The 22,738-nt window shown below is 40.7% G+C and overlaps 1 protein-coding gene across 6 annotated transcripts in view; it reads right to left on the bottom strand.

Annotated features, from left to right (window-relative positions):
- Window positions 1–22,738, bottom strand: part of nek7 (NIMA-related kinase 7) — a 196,794-nt gene that overhangs the window by 147,226 nt on the left and 26,830 nt on the right. For 2 of the 6 annotated variants that reach the window (XM_041208099.1, XM_041208100.1), the window contains exon 2: window positions 12,678–12,759. The exons of the other annotated variants lie outside the window; for them this stretch is intronic. The gene's annotated coding sequence lies outside the window, so the exon portion shown is untranslated. The remainder of the gene's footprint in view (window positions 1–12,677; window positions 12,760–22,738) is intronic. 6 annotated transcript variants of the gene reach the window in all.

Raw genomic sequence — 22,738 nt, 5'->3', positions numbered from 1 at the left:
TTTTACTATTATTATATGTGGAATCTTATTGAATGTCTTCTGGAAGTCCATATAAGTTACATCCATAGATATTCCCCTGTCAACATCCTCAAAAAAGTTCAATGAGGTTCAGTGGACATGCGTTGTACTCAGAGGAAATAGCACAGAATGAAACCGTTCCCATTTCAGGCAGCCTGGATTAACTAAGACTCCCAAATCAGTTAGACCAAAAATCATGTGATATAGAACCACTGAAAAGTTACAGCACAGAAAGAAGCCATTCAGCCCATCGTGTCTGCACCAGCCGAAAAAGGAAAGATAAAAAATTAGCTACCCATTCTAATCCCACCTTCCAGCACCTGGTGTGTAGCTTTGCTGGTTACGATACATCAAGTGCAGATCCAGGTACCTTTTAGATATGAGTTGAGGGTCTCTGCCTCAACCACCAAAACAGGCAGTGAATTCCAGACATCCACCACCCACTGGGTGAAGAAGTTTTTCCTCATGTAGGAAACGTAAATGTAAATTTAAAAGAAAACCTTTACATACTTATTGTTTTTTTTTTATATATTGTGTGGGGCTTAGGAATTCCTTTTTATGAGCATTTTGTATTAGTTTCTGGGTAGATGAAGGGTTAATTGTAGTTGTGCATGGCTTGAGGTAATTGGAACCATACGTATGGATGGATTGTTTACGTTTGGGTCATAGCTATGGCTCAAACCTTGTGACTGCAGGTCACAATCACAATTGTCAGTTAGTGTACGCGCTGACAGATAACAAGATCAGAATATGACAACACAGGAAAAGCCCCCAGTTACAGGGGATAAAAGGAAAGGACTCAGAAAAGCTCATGGCACAGGTTTTGAAGAGAACAGAAGGAGCAAAAGAACAGAAGTCACAACAAGCCATCCGTAGTCACTAGAGTCAGTGGGAAGCAAGAACTACCTGATCTAGGATATCAACTGCCTTTGTCTGTTAAGTATAACTTCTGTTGCTTATTAAATTGTCCTGATACCCTGGCATCTAGTGTCTCCTTATAAGAATGTCATTGTCTGGTCTCTGAATCTTACAGGTAAGTCTACTTCACCCAACAATGTGCCATGACTCCAAACTGAAAGAGCATTGAAGAGTGTTAAAAAAACTCATGGTTTGCTGGACATTAAATGAAAATAATCCAGCAATTATGATAATAAATGTACATATGCATATTTTCCCTAATCTCACGTGGCTGGCAGTTGTTTACCACTGCTTCTTCCTTATGTTTGTTCAAGAAAGCACAGTTTGTATTATTGTTGCTGGCACACAGCATTATACCAATGGAACGTTTTTGTTTTTCTCACATAGCTGTTAAATTACTACCAAAACCCTGGCAATTTTATGTTGCTGACAATATTTATTACTTTCTTAAAGCTATGAAATGAACACTTATGTCGTCATTTCACTTCATGGAATTAATATCTGGATTTTAAAAATATAGTCTAAACATTAGTTCTGAATAGGGCCAATGGCCTTACTATTTCTGAACTCTGGAGGGGGTAGAATTAGCCAGACTTCCCACCCCCAAATCAATTTCAGCAACTCCTGCTAGAAAGTGTGTTTTTTTGACACCAACTGGAGGGCAGGATCAGACTCAAATGTTGCCTTGGTTTAACAGCTTGCTGTCACTCACCGTGATAAATGGCCATTTGGGTGAGCTATCAGGATACAGTAAACACCTGATCATAATGCACTCCACGTGGAGTCGCTACCTTCAGGAGAATGGGAAGAAAAAGTGATAACAATTCAGCAGCAGCATATAAAACTAGTCAATGAGTTTCACCTCCACAAAGTAGACATTCATACATTCACAAGCATAACAGAACTTCACAGGGAACAAAGACTTGTGAAAAAGAGACACATCAGAAGCATGAGTTATCATATAGCCCATAAAAAGACAAGAGACAAAATTTGGATACTTATGGTCAGCTATAATAACTGTTGACTGAAGCTGCTTTCTAGTTTTGTGAATAGGCTCGAGATTAGGAAATTCAACAATCCGAACCTTGCTTATCATTTGAAAATAAGGTAACAAATTTAGGTAACGGACATGAAAACAAAAATTTATGAATAATTTAACCAGGTGTAAATTTAGAAGAGACTGCCTCCTCCATATGTACAGGCCCCAAAAGAATATATTTTCTTCCATATATGAATGTGAGTCAAATAATACACAGGAGTCTCCACATTTTCTACACATACCGACATTTTTGTTAACATTAGTCACTCAATGAAAACATAAACTTATTTTCTTTCTCAGTATTTGGAAAGCTCGAAGTCCCTGCCAACAACCTAGATGTAGACTTTTTCTGGAAGCATGCAATGCCAATTCCAGAGTACAATAGGAAAGTCTACATAAAAAAAAAAGCATTTCTTAATTCAGCTGATCTCAGTAATCAGAGAACACAGCTTTATAAGACAGGTGTTAATCCATGTAATGCACAGTGTATTAAAAGGGAAGTGCAAATGGTGTTTTTTTTAAAACAAAGGAATATTTTGCAATTTCCAAATGGTGTTTTGAGTGTGTAATTCCAATATGTAGTGGAATAGCAACAGTTTTTATTACTATTCATTTACCTATTGTCTCAACAGTTAGCTCTCAGCTTTTTGAAGGCCAGGATACACAGCAACATGTACTTGTCATTTAACGGGACTAGGAAAACTGCAGGTAGTGAACCTGGGGTTTAACAAAACCAGCACCAAAAGCACTGGGTACACAGTGGAGTGGGATGGAAACGAGAAGTTTGGCTCAGTCGGGCACACAAACACCCAGGGATCTTGCAGCAGTTGTGGGAGGGAGAGGGTGCAGTAAAGAGCCAAGTAGAGCAATACCTCTGCAACAGTAATTAAAAATTTGATTGGTAATAAATTGTACAAATTTTTAAAACTTTAAGGGATGCATTGTTTTTGCTTTCCTTAAAAAGTTGTTAAAATTTTGCTTTACACTGTTCCCATATTTTAACCAAAAGAAATGGTCCAATCCCCAAGAAGCTTTTCTCTAACAATAATCATTGCATTATTTGAAAAGTGGGATGGGAAAGGGCTTGCAACCCACGAACCTGCAATGTCGCTGTTAATCCCAAAAAAGACTGGCCTGGATTTTATGTTCAGCTGTGAAATGATGCTCACTGTTCATTACTTTCACAGCTGCTCACAGACGTGATGTATGCTTTTTGCACCTCAAATTTCAGTAATTACAAATCCATTTCAGCACAGTGCTCTCTTCAGGGGATCGGAGACCAGTGTGAACAGGGTAAGCAACAGCATGAATCTGGAATAAATCAGACTGAAGAATCCTCACAGACATGCAGGGACTAAAATAGAAAATGTAAACTAGAATATTTGATATACGTAAAATCATTCACAGAGACCATGAATGAGAGAAACAAACATAGGATAAAGAGATAAGACATAGGAAGAGAAGGAAAAATATTTGTTTAATATCTCAAGGAAAGAGGCCCCACACTTAAAGAAGCAAATTTTCAGTGCCAGTGAGTATGTTTGCCAGTAATTAAGGCTTAGTTTGCTGTTGAAAATTCACTTACACCTCAATGCGCTATCCATAACTTTTTCTGGTGCATTTAGCGGGCAACTAGTGGACACAGCAACTTCACAGCTTTCATCTGTTTCAATGCCAAATTACTTGGTGAAGTGCCAGTGTAGTGAAGGTCTTGGCAAAGCAGGCAACTCAGAACAACTTCCTAATTTCTGCATTTAATTGAGCATGTTCAGGCACCAGAAGTTGCTGTCTGATTTTCTCCATAATAAAAGGTGAGTGCTGATAACCTCACTTATTTTAAACCACTGAATCCTGGCCATTATCTTCAATACAAGTCTTCAAGTCTTAAACTCCTTAAGCAAAATTCAAGCACAGTTCTATTTAATTGCATGCTTTCAGTATTTTTCACTTAAATTGCAAATCGGGCAGGTTTCAGGAACAGAAAGCACCGGCATTCTAAATGCACGAATCAGCTCACGAGAAACATGCATTTGAAGCCAAAATGATTTGGGGTACAGTAAACTATGATTAATATAGGCACCACCCCATGTACAGCAACCAAGACATTTACAGAAGAATGAAATCAGCAAAGCTAATATAAGTCGAGTATCCTTCACCCATAAATCCGAAAACTGAACATCCAGAAACCGCACTTTTTTTTAAAACTTCATTGACCTTTAGTGCTGGGAGACCCTGGCCCGAGCAGACATGAACCGAGCCGACACAAACCTCGCCAACTGCACCCAACCTTTAATTTGTTTGCACATCGACACTCTGAACACTCTCCTACAAGCAGGATCAGATGGAGCCACATTGGATACTTATTAAAGGTACCCTCTGTTTATTATTCAGTGGAACATCTTACTTTTCTAGCCATTTTATTTACTTTAGACGATGGCTAGTCTAGGCTTAGACAATTGTAACCTAAGTAGGCCTAGGCCTATATGCAGTATCCAAAAATAGAAATTCTCCAAGATCCGAAGCGTGACTGGCCCTGAGAATTTTGGATAATGGATCCTTGACCTATAATTTCAAAAGATACCTTCCAACTAGTTTTCAAATAATTTGGAAAAACTGACTACAATACACTCAAACATAGACACAACATTACTAGTCTGCTGAGTAAAGTATATTTGCTGTAAACAATGAATTGTTTTAAATTAAACACAGGAAAGCATAGGTGATCAAACTATTTGTCTTCAAATTGTTTATTTTCCTGTCTGTGCCTCACTCTCTCAGGTTAGCTCTCTCTAAATCAGAAATAAACACTTCATTGCTCAATTATGAAACCCAGGTTGAATACATAATCTAAGATGATATTTCATTGCAATATTGAGGGAGCAGCATGTGCTGTCCTTCAGATAAGACATTAAATTGAGATCTGTCCTCTCAGAAAACATAAACAATCCGATGGATCTAACGAAGAGAAGCTAGGAGTTCTCCCGGTGTCGTGGCCAACATCTAGCTTTCAACCAGCATCACTAAAACAGATGATCTGGCCATTTTCTCATTCTGATTTGAGCGACCTTGCTGGCACAAGTTAACTGGTATCATTGCCAAGATCAAAACAGGATCTATACTTCAAAGGTTTTACATTGGCTGCAATGTGCTTTGGGACATGCTGAAAAGGTGCAAGAGCAACTATATAAATACAAGTTCTTTTTGAATAAGAGCCAAAACTTCTTAAACAGCTGGTTTTGAAATCTTTTGGAAGAAGAAATCCTACTGCAGCATTTGGAGGAAGAGAATTATACTAAAGCATACTGCTAAATACTGCAGATGATTTGGCTGGAACATCCAGGGAATTTCTGACATAGAAATGATAACTCTGGGAAAAATATCAACTGCAAAGCCAGACTTTTCAGCCTCAAGTAAAAACCCTTGACACAGACATTGAGTCACAAAAGTCAATTTTAGAGTATATATTACAAACATTACTTTGAGCTTTTGGTCTGCTGTCTAAGAGAAAAATGGTACTCAAAAAAAATTAAAACATATTTCAGTGATATAATTCTTTTGGATTGATAGAAGTTGACATTTTTATCTGGATTTAAAAACCATAGCAGCTGAATCAACAGAGCATCACAGGTTTAAAAGATATCATGAACATTGGGGGATTTAAGAAAGTGAAGAATTAGGAGAAGCGTCGTACATCCGAGCTAAAAAAAAGGGACTGAACCCTAAAAGTCAGGTGAATAGCTCAGGCATGCAATAAGAGCTGAGAGCTAGTATCAGAGGACCAGATCGTAAACTAGATATTGTTGGTTTGTTGATTGATGAGGAATTCTGGAAAGCTATGCCATCAAGACCTACGTGACCGGAGCGAGAGGGGGTTTGTAGGCCTGTACCTTGTCGGTGACAACTGCATTCGGGGACCTTGGTTAGAATACAGCTACCAGTGAATGTGACTTGAGGACCAAATCGATTGAGTGGTAAAGTGAGAGTGAGATCCTACATACCAAAAAGATTATGAGATTGCACGTGGTACCACATTTGAGCAGGAAATGATGCGAATACTTGCGGCTGTTTAAGAGACATCTTTGTTGTATCAACTATTTAAAGGGATTCTCAACTATTTTGAAGTATCATTTGCCTGTTAATAAGTGCTCAATTTATCTTGGCTCTGATTAGTGCTAAAGTAAAAGTTACTAAAAGTAAAGTCACGTTGGTAATTTCTTCTTTTGGGAGTAATTCAATAAATTTAATTATTTTGCTTTACGGCTCCCCCACAGGGATCGTAACAGCATACAGTGAGTTTTTATGATTTGCAATGCACTGCCTGAAAAAGGGTAACGCAACCAAATACAGTGGTAACTTGCAAAAAGGAATTGCACAAATAGTTGAAACAAAAACATTTGAAGGACTTTGGGAGAAGAGTGAGGAGTGGGGCTAATTGAAAAGCTCTTTCAAAAAGTCGACACAGGTACAATAAGCCAAAAGGCCTTCTGTGCTGCATCATTACTCTGTGAGACCAAAATGCTGCTGATAAAATATGCAGTCGAGGAGTTGGTTGAAGAGTTTTTTTTTACAAAGTATTCTTATTGAAGGGTGAATTCTTATTCTGAAGCAGACCTCATTTTTCTTTAATCTTCAATAGGTTATCCACTTTGTTCCAAGAATGTCTTTTCCATTGATGAACACTTCAATTAAAATTGGTACCATTATTCCGAAGAATTGTTAAACTGAATTTTCTAACCAAGAAGTAAGAAGATTAATGGATCAGCAGCTCAGATGGATTTCTGTTTCACTCTCCATCAATGTTTGAGTTGATCACACTTGTCAGAATACTTTTATTCTATTCCTGTTTGCTATTCATCATTCATGATGAATTCTGGATATGCTACCTTTATTGAGGGTATTCTCATGCAACAACTGCACAATGAATGATAAATCTAACAGCAGACAGACACGAGTGGCTTTGGTTCAATCATGCACCCAGTTTTCACTTAAATACTCAATTTTTGTGCACTGAAAGGCAAATCAGTCACATCATATTTACCATTTACCAAAGAAAATATTGTATGTCTCAATGTATTCCAAATGATTGTTTTTTCAAGTAACAGTGCCACAGCAACTGTTAACCCACAAGATACAATAAAAAGGATAACACCTCCCTTTCACCTCACCTCTCAATCTGCAACAGCAGTCAATCTGTCAGATGTATATTTTGAAGTGATGAGGCAACATGTAGCATGTTGGATAATCATATATTAATACAAGGTACAGAATTCATAATTGCTGACCAGTGTGATACTCAGCCAAAAAAAATTGCAGGGCTTTCATCTCAATCACAATATAGTTACTTAAATGGGACTCAAGATTAAAATCGCAACAGATAAAAAAAAACTCCCTTTAATTTACATTCTCAACCTACAACACAGTTGTTCTTAAATCTGAAGTTGCAACATCACAGCCAACACCTAAAGGGAAACACAATCTATCAAATTTGTTTCTTTTACCATAGAATTCTACTTCTCTCAATTAAAAACTGAGAAATTTGTGTTTTTGTATTCCTCTGAGCAGGAAACTCCATGTTAACTTGGCCGCCTAGATTGTGGACATGCTTATTTCTGATTTCAGTGATGTAATTGAAACCTCCTAGCACTTATGTAAAGCTCTGTCTCCACCACAACATGAGTGAAATCACTTAGAGAAGAATGCCATCACAGGGAGTTGGATGTAGACAGAACCAGTATAAAGATACATCAAGTCAAATTAGAAATGTAGGACTGAATGCACAGAAAATTAAAAGCCACACGAAATCAGGACAATGCCACTGGCATTTTGTACCTTTATAACCAACCTAAACAATAGTCTGAAAATTGACAACAGTAATAAGTTTGCAATTTCTTCTGAAAAAGTTCTAAAAACATATTAAATAGTACACAGAGAAACTTAAACACGTGCCATACATATTTGCACGTAAGCAGTTGTAACCTTCTATCACGTTCTAACATGTACAGCAACACAATGGCACATAAAACAAGATGCAGCAGCTTTTTCAGTGATTTCTTCCCCCACCCCTGCCAAATTAAACAGTACTGCTTATAAAAATCACTTCAGAATTTTTTCAGATGTTACAAAACCTCTTAATTTTTTCTGGGATTAAAACAGCAATATTTGAAAAATAAAAATGTAATTCGTGGTAGACTGCTTGTTCTCCAAGAACGTCCAAGCTATAAGTGATTTCTCACCTTGTCTGGGTCCTCTCATGACTGAAGAGTCCGATGCGGGATTGGCATGGACGTCCACTGAACCGGCAGTCCATGTTACCCTTCTTGGTGCTTGGGGAACTCCTGCAGCTGTGCTGCTTCTGGCCTTCCTCTGGGCATGTCAGATGTAATGAGTTTGGCAATAGGTGGTCCTCAAAACACGCTGAACCAAGTTTTAGCGCCTTCCGCCACGTAGGCCAGTTGGCTGCAGTGTTTTCCTAAGAGAGGTGGCCTGCAATGCTGAAATTTAAGGCTTTTTTTTTTATCCTCCTTGTATCGCAATGTAATTTGCCCTGAGAAAGGTCCCCACAGAAGATCTACTTGAGAATTCTGCAGTCATCAATGCAAGGGAACATGGTCTGCCCTATTGAAGTTGAATTTTCTGGAGGATGGTCGCCATGCTGTGTCCAGCACAATGGAAGGCAGTGTTGTTTGTGATTTTGTTCTACCATCAAATTCTCATGATGGACCTCAGGTGTCTTTGGTGGAAATGTTCCAAAGCTTTGATGCGGCACTGGGGGCAGTCCCAGATGTACAACAGGGTATTAAGGACAATCAAAGTTTCTGTATGCAGATGTCTGTGCCCTAGCTGCCCACAAAGAAAACATCCAGACTATAGCAAACAAATTCTCAAGTGCTGCCAAAATATTTGGTGTCCAAATCAGTGTCTCCAGGATTGAGGTTATATTTCAGCCAGCAACAAGCACATGCCATGAGGCACCAGACATAGCCATTGATTTTTCTTTTTTATTCTTTCATGGGATGTGGGCTTCGCTGGCTGGGCCAGCATTTATTGCTCATCCCTAGTTGCCCTTGAGCAGGTGGTGGTGAGTTGCCTTCTTGAACCGCTGCAGTTCGTGTGGTGTGGGTACACCCACAGTGCTGTTAGGAAGGGGTTCCAGGATTTTGACCCAGTGACAGAACTACGATATATTTCCAAGTCAGGATGGTGAGTGACTTGGAAGTGACTTGTGCCTTGTAGATGGTGGACAGGCTTTGGGGAGTCAGGAGGTGGTTTACTCGGCGCACTATTCCTAGCCTCTGACCTGCTCTTGTAGCCACAGTATTTATATGGCTAGTCAAGTTCAGTTTCTGGTCAATGGTAACCCCGAGGATGTTGATAGTACAGGATTCAGTGATGGTAATGCCATTGAACATCAAGAGGCAATGGTTGGATTCTCTCTTGTTAGAGATGGTCATTGCTTGACACTTGTGTGGCATGAATGTTACTTGCCACTTGTCAGCCCAAGCCTGGATATTGTCTAGGTCTTGCTGCATTTGGAAATGGACTGCTTCAGTATCTGGGGAGTTGCAAATGGTGCTGAACATTGTGCAATCACCAGCCAACATCCCCACTTCTGACCTTATGGTGGAAGAAAGATCATTGATGAAACAGCTGAAGATGGTTGGGGTCGAGGACACTGCCCTGAGGAACTCCTGCAGTGACGTCCTGGAGTTGAGATGACTGACCTTCAACAACCACAACCACCTTCCATTGTGCTAGGTATGACTCCAACCAATGGAGCGTTTTTCCCCCCGATTCCCACTGAATTCCAGTTTTGCTAGGGCTCCTCGATGCCACACTGTCAAATACAGCTTTGATGTCACAGACAGTCACTCTCACCTCACCTCAGGAGTTCAGCTCTTTTGTCCACGTTTGAACCAAGGCCATAATGAGGTCAGGAGCTGAGTGGCCCTGATGAAACACAAACTGGGTGTCAGTGAGCAGGTTATTGCTAATCAAGTGCCACTTGATAGTACTGTTGATGACCCCTTCCATTACTTTACTGATGGAGAGGTAATTGGCCAGGTTGGATTTGTGGTGCTTTTAGTGTGCAGGACAAACCTGGGTAATATTCCACATAGCCGGGTAGATGCCAGTGTTGTAGCTGTACTGGAACAGTTTGGCTAGGGCCATGGCTAGCTCTGGAGCACAAGTCTTCAGTACTATTGCCGGAATATTGTCAGGACCCATAGCCTTTGCAGTATCCAGCGCCCTCAGCCATATCATGATATCACATGGCGTGAATCGAATTGGCTGAAGAATGGTATCTGTGATGCTGGGGACCTCCAGAGGAGGCCAAGATGGATCATCCACTCAGCACTTCTGGCTGAAGATTGTAGCAATGCCTTATCTTTTGCACTGATGAGCTGGGCTCCTCTATCATTGAGGATGGGGATATTTGTGGAGCCTCATCCATCGAGTTGTTTAATTGCTCACCACTATTCAAGACTGGATGTGGCGGGACTGCAGAGCTTAGATCTGATCCACTGGTTGTGGGATCGCTTAGCTCTACCACTTGTCGCCTATGCTGTTCGGAATGCAAGTAGTCCTGTGTTATAGCTTCAGCAGGTTGACACCTCATTTTTCAGTATGCCTGGTGCTGCTCCTGGCATGCCCTCCTGCACTCTTCATTGAACTAGGGTTGATCCCCTGGCTTGATAGTAATGGTAGAGTGGGGGATATGCCGGGCCATGAGGTTTCAGATTATGTTCGAGTACAATTCTGCTGCTGCTGATGGGCCATCCGCTTCATGGATGCTCAGTCTCGATTTGCTGGATCTGTTTTAAATCAATCCCACTGAGCACAGCAGTCGTGCTACACAACAGGATGGAGGGTATCCTCAATGACTGTGCAGTGGTCACTCAAACTAATACTGTCATGGACAGATGCATCTGCAGCAGGTAGGTTGGTGAGCATGAGGTCAAGTATGTTTTTCCCTATTGTTGGTTCCCTCACCACTTGCTGCAGACCCAGCCTAGCAGCTATGTCCTTTAGGACTCGGCCAGCTCGGTCAGTACTCGGTGCTACCGAGCCACTCTTGGTGGTAGACACTGAAGTCCCCCCATCCAGATTACATTCTGCGCCCTTGTCACCCACAGTGCTTCCTCCGTGTGGTGTTCAACATGGAGGAGCACTGATTCATCAGCTGAGGGAGGGAAGTACGTGGTCATCAGCAGAAGGTTTCCTTGCCCATGTCTGACCTGATGCCAGAGACTTCATGGGGTCCGGAGTCGTTGTTGAGGACTCCCAGGGCAACTCCCTCCCGACTGTATACCACTGTGCAGCCACCTCTGCTGGGTCTGTCCTGCCGGTGGGACAGGACATAACCAGGGATAGTGATGGCGGTGTCTGGGGCATTATCTGTAAGGTATGATTCCATGAGGATGACTATGTCAGGCTGTTGCTTGACTAGTCTGTGAGACAGCTCTCCCAATTTGGCACTAGTCGCCAGATGTTAGTAAGGAGGGCTTTGCAGGGGGGATCAACAGGGCTGAGACTGCTGTTGTCGTTTTCGGGTGGTCCGTCCGGTTTCATTCCTTTTTTGTAACTTTGTAGTGGTTTGTTACAACTGAGTATATTGCTAGGCCATTTCAGAGGAGCATTGAACAGTCAACCATATTGCTGTTGGTCTGGAGTCACATGTAGGCCAGACCAGGCAAGGACAACAGATTTCCTTCCCTTAAGGACATTAGTGAACCAGATGGGTTTTTACAACAATCGACAATGGTTTCATTCCAGATTTTTATTGAATTTAAATTCCACCATCTGACCCCCATTACCCTGCGTCTCTGGATCACTAGTCCAGCAACAATACCACTACGCCATTGCCTCCCCTGAGGGAATCTTCAGACATCAATCTCAAGTTATAGAAACCTCATGGTTCGCTGATGTATTCTGTGAGGCAACTATTGAAGATGTCCATGCATGCATCTAGAAAGCAATTTCTGCCTATGGCTGACTCAATGCTCCTTTCTGAAAGCAGCATGGCATTAAGCTGAAGACTAAAATCCTAAGCGTCACTGCTGTTCAATGGTCATCATTGTAATCTAGAATTACCTGGAAAAACTCAGCAGGTCTGGCAGCATCGGCGGAGAAGAAAAGAGTTGACGTTTCGAGTCCTCATGACCCTTCGACAGAACTGAAACGTCAACTCTTTTCTTCTCCGCCGATGCTGCCAGACCTGCTGAGTTTTTCCAGGTAATTCTGTTTTTGTTTTGGATTTCCAGCATCCGCAGTTTTTTTGTTTTTATCATTGTAATCTAGTCTGAATAAAACCAGAAAACAGCAGGTTATCTTTCAAACAGATTTCTTTGAAAAAAACGCTGATCTTTACGAGTGTGACAGAAACTAATTTCACAGGTGTAGCTGCATCATTTACTTAGACACCCAATATAAATTAAGAATTTGAACAAAGGTATGCCTCCAAATGTTGTTTTCCTGCATCTCATTTCAATCAGCACTCACTGCTGTCCTTTTAACTGCAAACATGAGCTTGAAAAATAGATCAGGAGTAGCAACGAATGAGAGAGGTTTTCCCTGCAAAATACACACAGCCAGCAGGGAAGGGAGACTATTACCGAATCTTATAAATATGATTTCAGTTTTACACAAGAACACAGAAGCTGTGCACCCAAGCAGTTAAAGGATGAAGTCTTCAACAGGTTACCTCAAGAGTTAGCTGTCATAAGGAAAGGTTCCAAAAGACTGAGTGGACACTGCAGCCAAACAACCCGTCTTCACATCTACATCTGCAAAGAACACAAGGACTAGATTTAAGAATTTACATTCAGCATACTTGTACCATGGATATACATCATTTTAAGAAGTAGTAGCCTACATACATCCTATTGGTTTTCATTTACATCATGACTACACTCAAGTTGTTGAGTTTGTAGACGTAATTCTTGGCTAGATTTGGAAGAAACATTTACCTGATAGTACTAATGGAAGTTGCAAATATAGAACAGTCTGCTAATGATGGTATATTTATTGTAGGAAGATATAGAGAGAACTGTTCATGCAGTAGCCAGATAAGTTTACTAAAAAAAGTCCGTGGCCAGAATTTTCTAGTCCTTCCCGCCAGCAGGATCTTCCAGAAGTGAACCCAAGTTTGAATGGTCTACTGCATCCGTTGTGGCAGGACCCGCCATGCCGAAGCTAGAAAATCCTGTCCTGTGTGTCTTGCAATCTGCAGTTATCCATTGCATCCACTTGTGGAAGTCTTCATCCAATTAGGCTTCAAAGAGGACGTCTCCTTGGTGGATAAAATTGTGCAGCACACAACCCATAACCATGATCCTCGAGGCAATACTGCAAGAGATCAATCCATGCACCTCAGCCACACCTTAGTGCATCAATTATTAATCAAGTAGCCAAATAAGACAACTTTGACTTCCTTCAACATATGCTCATGGAAGCTACATGGAAGCATGAGCTTTGGCTGTAGAGGATAACCCTGGTCTCCAAAAAGCTACACAGATTTATCTTTGTCAATTAAAGGTTGCTAGAAAAGTAAACTGCCTTGGAATGAAGGCAATGTGGAAAATCTAAGTAAAACAATCTTTCTAGTCCATCATATAGTGTCAGGTTTGACATAATAGTAACATTCACCGCTGGGTCAGAAGGTTGTGTGTTGAAAACAGAGTGTAGAATTAAAGGGACTGCTGCACTGTCTGAGGTGCCATCTTCCAGATGAGGCATTAAAGTGAAGCCTCATCAAATCTCACAGGTGGATGCTAAAGATCCCATGGCACTATTCCAGCTAGAACAAGGAAGTTCTTCCAATGTCCTAGCCAATATTTATCTCTCAACCAACATCACAAAAAAAAATTAGCTGAACATTTCTTTCATTGCTTTTTGAGACTTTTCTGTGCACAAATGGGACATCACTCCCATTTTTGTAGAAGCTGGTTTGGTACTTTGGCAGGGACGGAAATCTGATTGGAGGGATTAAAGTATGAAGTTCATACGTCATGTACCTCTGAAATAATAAATTGCAGTTAGCAGATTCTTTTTAAATAAATACAGATTAGATATCAGATTTCATACAACAGCTATGTTATGCTTGCACTCACTTTTTAAAAGTTTAGTCAGTACTTTGAGATATGTAAATGCTTATCACATTTCCTTTAAAATCATGTGCCTGGATTTAAAAGCTATGCTGTTGAATTGTAATTGCAAAATGGCATCCTTATTTGTTCACATATTTCACACAGAAATCTTGTGCATACTTTGCCATTTTTACAGTGAAAATCGCCTGGTGTTAAAGGAAACCATATTCAATGCTTCCCCCATGCTGCACAAGCTCAAGACAAATGTGAAGCTGCTCCCTGTGCATGCATGAAGTAAAATAAACTAGTTAGTATTCAAAATCCAACCTCTGTAGTTGCCTTAACTCTGTGTATTAAAATTCTGTAGGTTTCAATCTTTTTTATTCTGAGCATTGTTTTGTGTTTCTATCTAAAATTCATAGCTTTGTTCCAGCCATTTAATTTTTTTAAAAACGTGCTGGGCCACAGAATCACAGAATTGTTCCAGCACAGAATGAGGTCATTCAGCCTATTGTGCCTGCACCAGCTCTCCAAGTGAGCAATTCCCTTCATACCATTCTCCCATCTTCTCCCCGTAACTCCGCACATTCTTCCTTTTCAAATAACAGTCTAATTCCCTTTGGAATGCTTCGATTGAATCTGCCTCCACCACACACTCAGGTAGTGCATTTGTTATTTGCAGTGCAGCTTTTGCACACATCAAACTAAATTACACACAAAATAAAAACAATGCAGTCAGACAACTGAGCTGGATAACTAATCAATAATGCAATTGTAATGTTGAATACAAGTAATAAAAAACAGTATGAAAGACCATTGTGTCTATGCAGCCATTGATGAAGCTCGTGAAAACCGAAACTGCAACAGCAGTACTTTGCATGGTAAAAAGAAATTCAAATTCCTATCTATAAACTGCAGGTGACCTCTATAACTTTGCCAAGTTTCCTCTAGTTATACTTCATTTTCTGTCTCTCTGCCACCACACTCATTTCAGGCAGCTCTCTTCTCGCAGCTCGACTACAAATTTTTCAATGTTACATCAAAGGACTCACGTTCAAGGCCTGAGAGTTATTCAGCAGCCCAGCCAAGTACAGCAAAAATTCACATAAAAAAAGGTCAGTTTGAATGTCACTGAAACATAGAATTTGAGCTTTAACCCACTGAACATTAGACTGATACAATAGTTGTACCAGTCATGACACAAATCTACTGGTATCGATATCCATAGATTTGTAAGCTGCTCTCCTGAACATCTCCTGATGACTTAAAATAGGCATCCAATGTATCAATTTTCCAAAAATACTCAATTATTGAATTCTGAAATGATTACAAAGAAAACCACATTTTAAAATAATGCTGTCAGTACATCTGTTACCTTATCTCTTGAAAATGACTCTGCACTGCCATGGCTAAAATACAGTACTGCTACAAGTTTTGGGAAATTGACTGTAAAGTGCAATAAAATGTAATTCACATCTGACTTAGTAAACTGCAACAAACGTGGCCAGTAACATCAGGCAGAAAAGCATGACACAAATGACACAAGCCCAACGCCCCCCCCCCCCCCCCCCCAACCCCCGGCAATCCTACCCAAGAAACTTTAATAAGATTTACACACTGTTGACTGTGAAACCTGTACATCTCAAACTAGAAACATTAAAGAATTTCTTTCAGGTCAATGGTTCTCCAACTAATTATACACCGTTTCATTTAATTTTGCCAATGAAGGAAATTAGCACAATGTAACAAACAAATGAGAATAATGCATATGTAAGCATGAAACCTATGGGGAAATAAAAAGCAATATATTTATCACAAAAATGAATCAGGGTGTAACAAGAACTGATGGTTCAAGGAAAATTGACATTAGTCATGGAAATGGAGTGGGAGAATTAGCAGGTAGGCTGCATCAAGACAACTTGCAATAAAGAACCACCAAATAAAGCTTTATCTATGATTCAGAATCAGTAGTCCACATGTGTATAATCCATGTGTACTGACAGCCAATTGTTTTTTTAACCTTCACAACAATGTAACATCATCATGGAGCCAAAAATACTATAAACAGTATTGTCCCAATTTATTATTTTTGGATACAACTCCAGTGGCACTGCTTAACATTACACGGTTCACTTGACTGATACCTAGGATTGGGGGGGTGGGGGGGGTGGGGGGGGTGGGTTATCTTATGAGGAAAGGTTGGAGAGGCTGGGCCTGTATTTATTGGAGTTTTGAAGAATAGGTGTTGATCTTACTGAAACATACAAGATCCTGAGGGGACTTGATAGGATGGCTGTTGAAAGGGTGTTTTTCCTTGTGGGAAAGGCTAGAACTAGGGGACACAGTTCAGAAATAAGGGGTCTTTCATTTGAGAGAGAGAAGAGGAGGATTTTTTTCTCCGAGGGCTGTGAGTCTTAGAATTCTCTTCCCCAGAGAGTGATGGAGGCAGAGTCATTGAGTATTTTTAAAGCAGAGGTAGATAGATTCTTGAATAACAAGGGGAGGTGAAAGGTTATCTGGGATAAACAGAAGTGGGAGTTGAGGCCACAATCAGAGCAGCCATGCTCTTACAGAATAGTGGAGCAGGCTTAAGGCACCAAATGGCCTACTCCTGCTCCTAATTTGTATGTTCACATGTTTGCTTCTTATGGACCTTTCACAATCTTAGGACATCCCAAAGCATTTCACAGACTCAGGTATTTTGGAAGGACAGCCATTGTTGTAATACAGCAAAGAGATGAGTGACCAGGATAACACTTTTTATTCCACTAAAACAGAAAATGCTAGAAATACTCAGCGATCTCATATAAAGCTACAGACCTAAAACATTAATTCTATTTCTTTCTCCAATATGCTGTTGGGCTTGCTGAGTATTTCCATCACTTTCAGCATTTATTTCAGATATACAGCAACTGCGGTATTTTGCTTTTGAACTATTTTAGTGATGTTGGTTGAGTCATGATTAATGGCCAACACACTAGCTGAACTCCCCTGCAGTTGCATAAGATCATTATAGCCAATTATAAGGGTAGATTAGGTCTCATTTTAAGAGTTGATCTGAAAGACAGCATCTCCAGTGCAGCACTCCCTTCATAACAAGTGTCAGTAAGGTTTAAGTGCTAATGTTTCTATAGTGAGGCTTGCACCCATGACTTGTTGACTCAGAGGCAGCAGTTCAAGCTTTCCATCCAATGTTGTGTTTTATAAGGGCGGAAACATAACATGGTGTGAAACATAATATATTATTCTTGCCTTATATGCCCACTGAAGTTTAATTACTAAGTCAGCATTGTTAAGCTCACAGCAATATCAGTCACAAAACTGTAATAATTGTGCCTCAGTTACTTTGTTTTGCTGGTATTTAGACTTCGCAAATTACAGAACTGTTACAACACAGAAGGAGGCCATTCAGCACATCACATCTACACCGCTTCTCCAATCACATCCTTTGTTTCTTGATTTTCTTTCCCACTAAACAGAAATCTGCATAAGGAATAAATGCGCGAGAAGGGCATGTATACAAAGCAATTTTGGAGTCCTGTACATAATTTGGGTAAGAGTACATGTTTTTGCACAGACAGAAAAAGCAACTTTGTGGAAAGCATATTTGTTTTTTCCAAATATACATTTAGTACATTAAATATAAAATCCAGAAATTCTCATTCTTAAAAATAGACAATGCAGCTTGTGATCTGGCACTGAAAGTGACATCCCTTTCTAAGTCAACACATTTTATATCAATTGTTGAACTGTAATATAAACAGTTTCAATAACCAAGGGCTTTGAGACTCAAATTCACTGAGCAATTTTTTTTTTTTATTCGTTCATGTCGCTGGCTAGGCCAGCCTTTATTACCCATCCCTAATTGCCCTTGTTCAAAGGGCATTTAAGAGTCAACCACATTGCTGTGGGTCTGGAGTCACTTGTAGGCCAGACCAGCGAAGGACAGCAGATTTCCTTCCCTAAGGGACATCAGTGAACCAGTTGGGTTTTTACAACAATCAGCAATGGGTTCAGACTTTTATAATTCCAGATTTTTATTGAATTCAAATGCAACTGTTCTTAACACTGCAAATTTCAATACTAGGAGGGAAATTCACATTTGATACAAAGTGATATGGCCAGAAATATGCACCAGATGTACTGTTTTTATTAATATACTAATAGATTGCCTCTAGGTTTGCTCATGGCAAGTCACTGTTGCAAGGCAGAGCAGTATTTGATGGGCAAGATAAATGCATGTCCCCAGTGAGCAAATTTGACAAAGTTTCTCAGACATCTACCCAAAGACAGCCAAGCAAATGATTTTTCAGGCTGCTTCTTGGAAGCTGAGTAACGATAATTATTTTCCCATTGCAGGTGGATGAATTAACATAGCTGCTTCAAGAAATCATTCCCTCAACAATTTTTCTTCAAATTCTCTTACAAATAAAACAAGTCTGATCATCATCCTTCTGTTTTTCACTCCATTTCTCAACAAAAATTGTCATCAGGAACTTGCGCTTTGGTTGGATTCCTTAAAAGGGTCCCTTAAATTCATCTCCCCCTTTTTTGGAAAGCACAGTAAAGTCTTACCATTCACGGGGGTTATGTTCCCCCGAATTCTTGCAAAGGGCAAAATCATAAACAGCAAATATACTTCATAATGGGAGTGAATTAGATCGGGTCCAGCCATCGAAAAATTATTTGCTGTACATCTGAACTTTGCTCTTGCAGATGTGGAAACCTCTTCAACTCTTTACCTATCTCTCCTGAGCGGTGACATCCATCAAATTCATACCCCAAGTGTAAAAAAAAGTCCTTGAATGTAGTCATTATAAACAAAAACTCCATTACCACAACATGCAATTGGAGTCTTAACTTTACCCAGCATATAATTGTTCTGCAGTGTTATTTAGCAGCTTGGTTTTGAGCCTATTCAGGCTTCATAAAGAAGCTCAAGGCACTTTTTATTCTTTCACCCAAACAAATCTATGCAGTATTTCTGTTTCAACAAATTAAAACCTGCAAAACATTATTCCGTGAAGCAATTCACCAGCTGACTGCCCACCCCCACTCCAATCTACATTGTGTTTTCACACTTGACTATCTAGGGAGTCAAACACTCACTTTTAGGACCTTTCCCTCATTTGTAATCCCTTGAAAATGACAAGCAAATATTTTAAAATGAACCTCAATAGAAATCTTTCCAATTTCTAAAGATATTTTAGGACCAATACCACAGATGGGTGAAGATTTGGGGCCACAATGGGTGTACACTTTCATACTATTAACGAATTTGCAAAAGGGGTCACAAATGGCAGAAGTTTACTGAAAATGCAAAAATTTTCAGTTTGAGCGAAGGCACCCTGACATTTGCACAAAATAAATTATGTTTTGTGAACAATTATTGTCTCAATGTTCAGTATTACAAAACATACAGCTGATCCAGAATAGATATGCACAGATATATCCGCAATACAACTTGCCCACCACTTTATAAAACCCAAGTTTCAAATATAATAATATATAACTTAATGAAGTTACAGCATGTAACGGACAATATATTATTAGGCCCACTGTTGTATGGTGACTAAATAATTCATTTGCTTTTCTATTAAATATTCTGAGAGGTATCAGTGTTTGGAGATCAAATTCTGCAATTTTGACCACTTTACCATTGAAGTTAAAAGCTTTACTTTCAGATCTATGCACCAATTTAATAGCTTTGTTTTAAAAAGAGGCAATAGGTAACAGCAAGATGATAAAGAACATATGCCAGATTGAGGTAGAAACCTGGTTTTAACAACATTCATGAGGCGGGAGAGCCGTTGTAGAGCTTAGCATCAATGGAGGAAATGAGACCTATGGCAGCAGCAATAGCAGTGGGGTGAGGTGAACTAGGCTTTAACAGCACACAGGTGTTGCTCAATTTTGACAGCGTTAGGAGGTGGAATCTGTTATTTAATTCACTGGGAGGTTTCCAGAGATTGACAGCACTGGGGAAGAAGTGGGCCCCCCACAGGTATGAAACCATTTGCTATCCACTCTGAACCGTACTGGACGTGTGATGTATGACCTCAAACCAAAGCCAGCTTTCTTTCCCCCTCAACATTCAACTTTAAACTGTATTTAACTGTTGTCGTTAATATTATTGTTGATGAAGTGGAAAACATATCAAAGACAACCAGCTACCGGGTTTGAGGCGGGGGGGGGGGGGGGGGGGGGGGGGGGGGGGGGGGGGGGGGGGGGGGGTGGCTGGTGCATGCAAAAAAAAAGTCAGAATTGAAGGAACATTGAAATCTCAGAGGGTTGTAGGGCTGGGGAGATGACATTGTATGGAGGGATAAGGTTATGAAGGGATTTGAAAACAAGGTTGAGAATTTTAAACTCGAGGTGACGCTTAACCAGAAGCCAATATAGATCAGCATGCACAGAGGAGATGGTGAGCAGGGCCTGGTGCGAGGAATGAGTAGCACAGTTTTGAGTGAATTCGGTTTATGGAGGGTGGAAGATATGAGGCCAACCAGGAATGGGCTGGACTCGATAAGTCCAGAGAAAAACAAAGGCACAGGTGAGAGTTTCAGCAGCAGATGAGCCGAAACCGGGGTGGAGTGGTGTAATTTTATGGTGGTGACGGCGCAGAAATATGTGGTTGGAAATTTATTTTGGGGTCAAACACAATACTATGGCTGCCAGGGAGAAGGTGGCAGTCGGTGGTTAGGAAACGTATTTGAAGTGAGGACGAAGGCAAAGGCTTTAGCCTTCCCAATATTGAGACAGAGAAAATTTCTACCCATCCAATATTGGATGCCAGACAGGTCATCCAACAATTTAGAGACAGTGGAGGAGTCAAGAGGTAGAGCTGTGTATTGTCAGGGTTCATACAGAACCTGACATCATGTCGTCAGATGATGTTAGTAAGGGACAGCATGTGGTTGAGAAGTAGGAGGGGCCAAGGATAAATCCTTGGGGGACATCAGAGGTAACACTGTGGATGTAATCACTGAGGTGATTCTCTGGCTATGACTGCATAGATAAGAATGGTACCAGGCTATCTCACCCAACTGGATGATGAACAAGACAGATTAGAGGAAGATGGTGTGGTCAACCATGTCGAGGGATTCGGATGGGCCGAGAGGATGAAGAGGGATGGTTTACCACTATCACGTTCACATCAGATGTCATTTGTGACTTTGATAAGAGACAATTTAATACTGTGGCAAGGGCAAAAAAATATTGAGCTTGGAAAAGGTGGCACAGATTTAGGAGGCGGCAGCATGTTAAAGGACTTTGGAGAGGAAAGGGGGGGGGTCAGAGGTTTGCAAAGATGAAAGAACCTAAGGATGGTTTTTGAGGAGATGGTGGTGACAGCAGATTAAGGGGAGGTGTACAGCTAAGTGGTGGAGGGAAAGAGAGATTTTTTCAGGGGCCGACAGAGGAAGGGAGCCTGGGTGTTTCTCTGCAGGGGGGAGCCGGACAATGTAAAAAGACTGCCACATAAAATACAAGTATATTATGATGCAAAAGCAAAAGTTCACACAATTGTGACAATAATATGACCTTAGGAAGTAACATGCTTATTTCACCCAAGGTGAGCTTCTGACCATATTTCTGCCCCATCATCAAGACCACCAACTTTCACCTCCTTAATAATCGCCCATCTCTGCGCCTGCCTTGACCAAAAACCTCACCCTCCGTGTCTTTGTTACCTCAAGATTTGATCATTCTAATGCTCTAGTCTCCTATCTGCCAATAAATTTCAACTCATTCAAACTCTGCTGTCCATTTTCAAACTGATGTCAATTCTTTTTCCCTGTGCTCACTGACCTACAGTCACTCCCAGTCTATCAATTTTTAAAAATCACCCATACTTTCCTCAAAGTCCTCATCTCTCTATCTCTAAACTCCTCCAGTAATGCAACCAAAGATCTCCAGACAACTGTAAGATCTCTTAAAAATCAGGGATGCACAGGAGGCCCGAATTGTATTTGCCTGCCACTGACAGCTTTGCTTTAAGCTGCTATGGTTCTTAGCTCTGAAATTTCCTTCCTAAACCTCTCCATGTCTTTACCTCCCTCACATCCTTTCAGATTCTCCTTAAAATTCTGCCTCTTCTGAACAAGGTTTTGGTCATCTGTCCCTATATCTCCTTTTGTGGCTCGTTGTCAAAATTTGTTCCAAATGCCTTGGGACAATTTTTTAAAAATTCATTCATGGGGTGTGGAGGTTGCTGGTTGGCCATCACTAAATTGCCCTGCAGGAGGGAGGTGGTGGTGAGCTACCTTCTTGAAACACTCCAGTCCATGTGGTCTAGGTACATCCAAAGTGCTGTTAAGCAGGAAGTTCCAGGATTTGGACCCAGTGACAGGGAAGGAACAGTTATATATTTCCAAGTCAGGATGGTGGCTGGCTTGGAGGGGAGCGGCCAGGTGGTGGTGGTGTATCTGCTGCCCTTGTACTTCTGGATGGTAGAGGCTGAGAGTTTAGAAGGTGCTATCTAAGAAGCCTTGGTGAGTTCCTGCAGTGCACCTTGTAGATGGTATACACTGCTGACACTGTGCGTAAGTGGCTGAGGGAGTGAATGTTTGTGGATGGGGTGCCTATAAAGCAGGATGCTTTGTCTTGGATGGTGTCAAGCTTCTTGAGTGTTGTTGGAGCTGCACTCATCCTGAGATTGGTGAGTATTCCATCACAC

The sequence above is a fragment of the Carcharodon carcharias genome, chromosome 16, assembly GCF_017639515.1.
Source record: "Carcharodon carcharias isolate sCarCar2 chromosome 16, sCarCar2.pri, whole genome shotgun sequence".
Taxonomy (NCBI): Eukaryota; Metazoa; Chordata; class Chondrichthyes; order Lamniformes; family Lamnidae; genus Carcharodon; species Carcharodon carcharias.
This window is presented reverse-complemented; position numbering and strand designations above follow the sequence as displayed.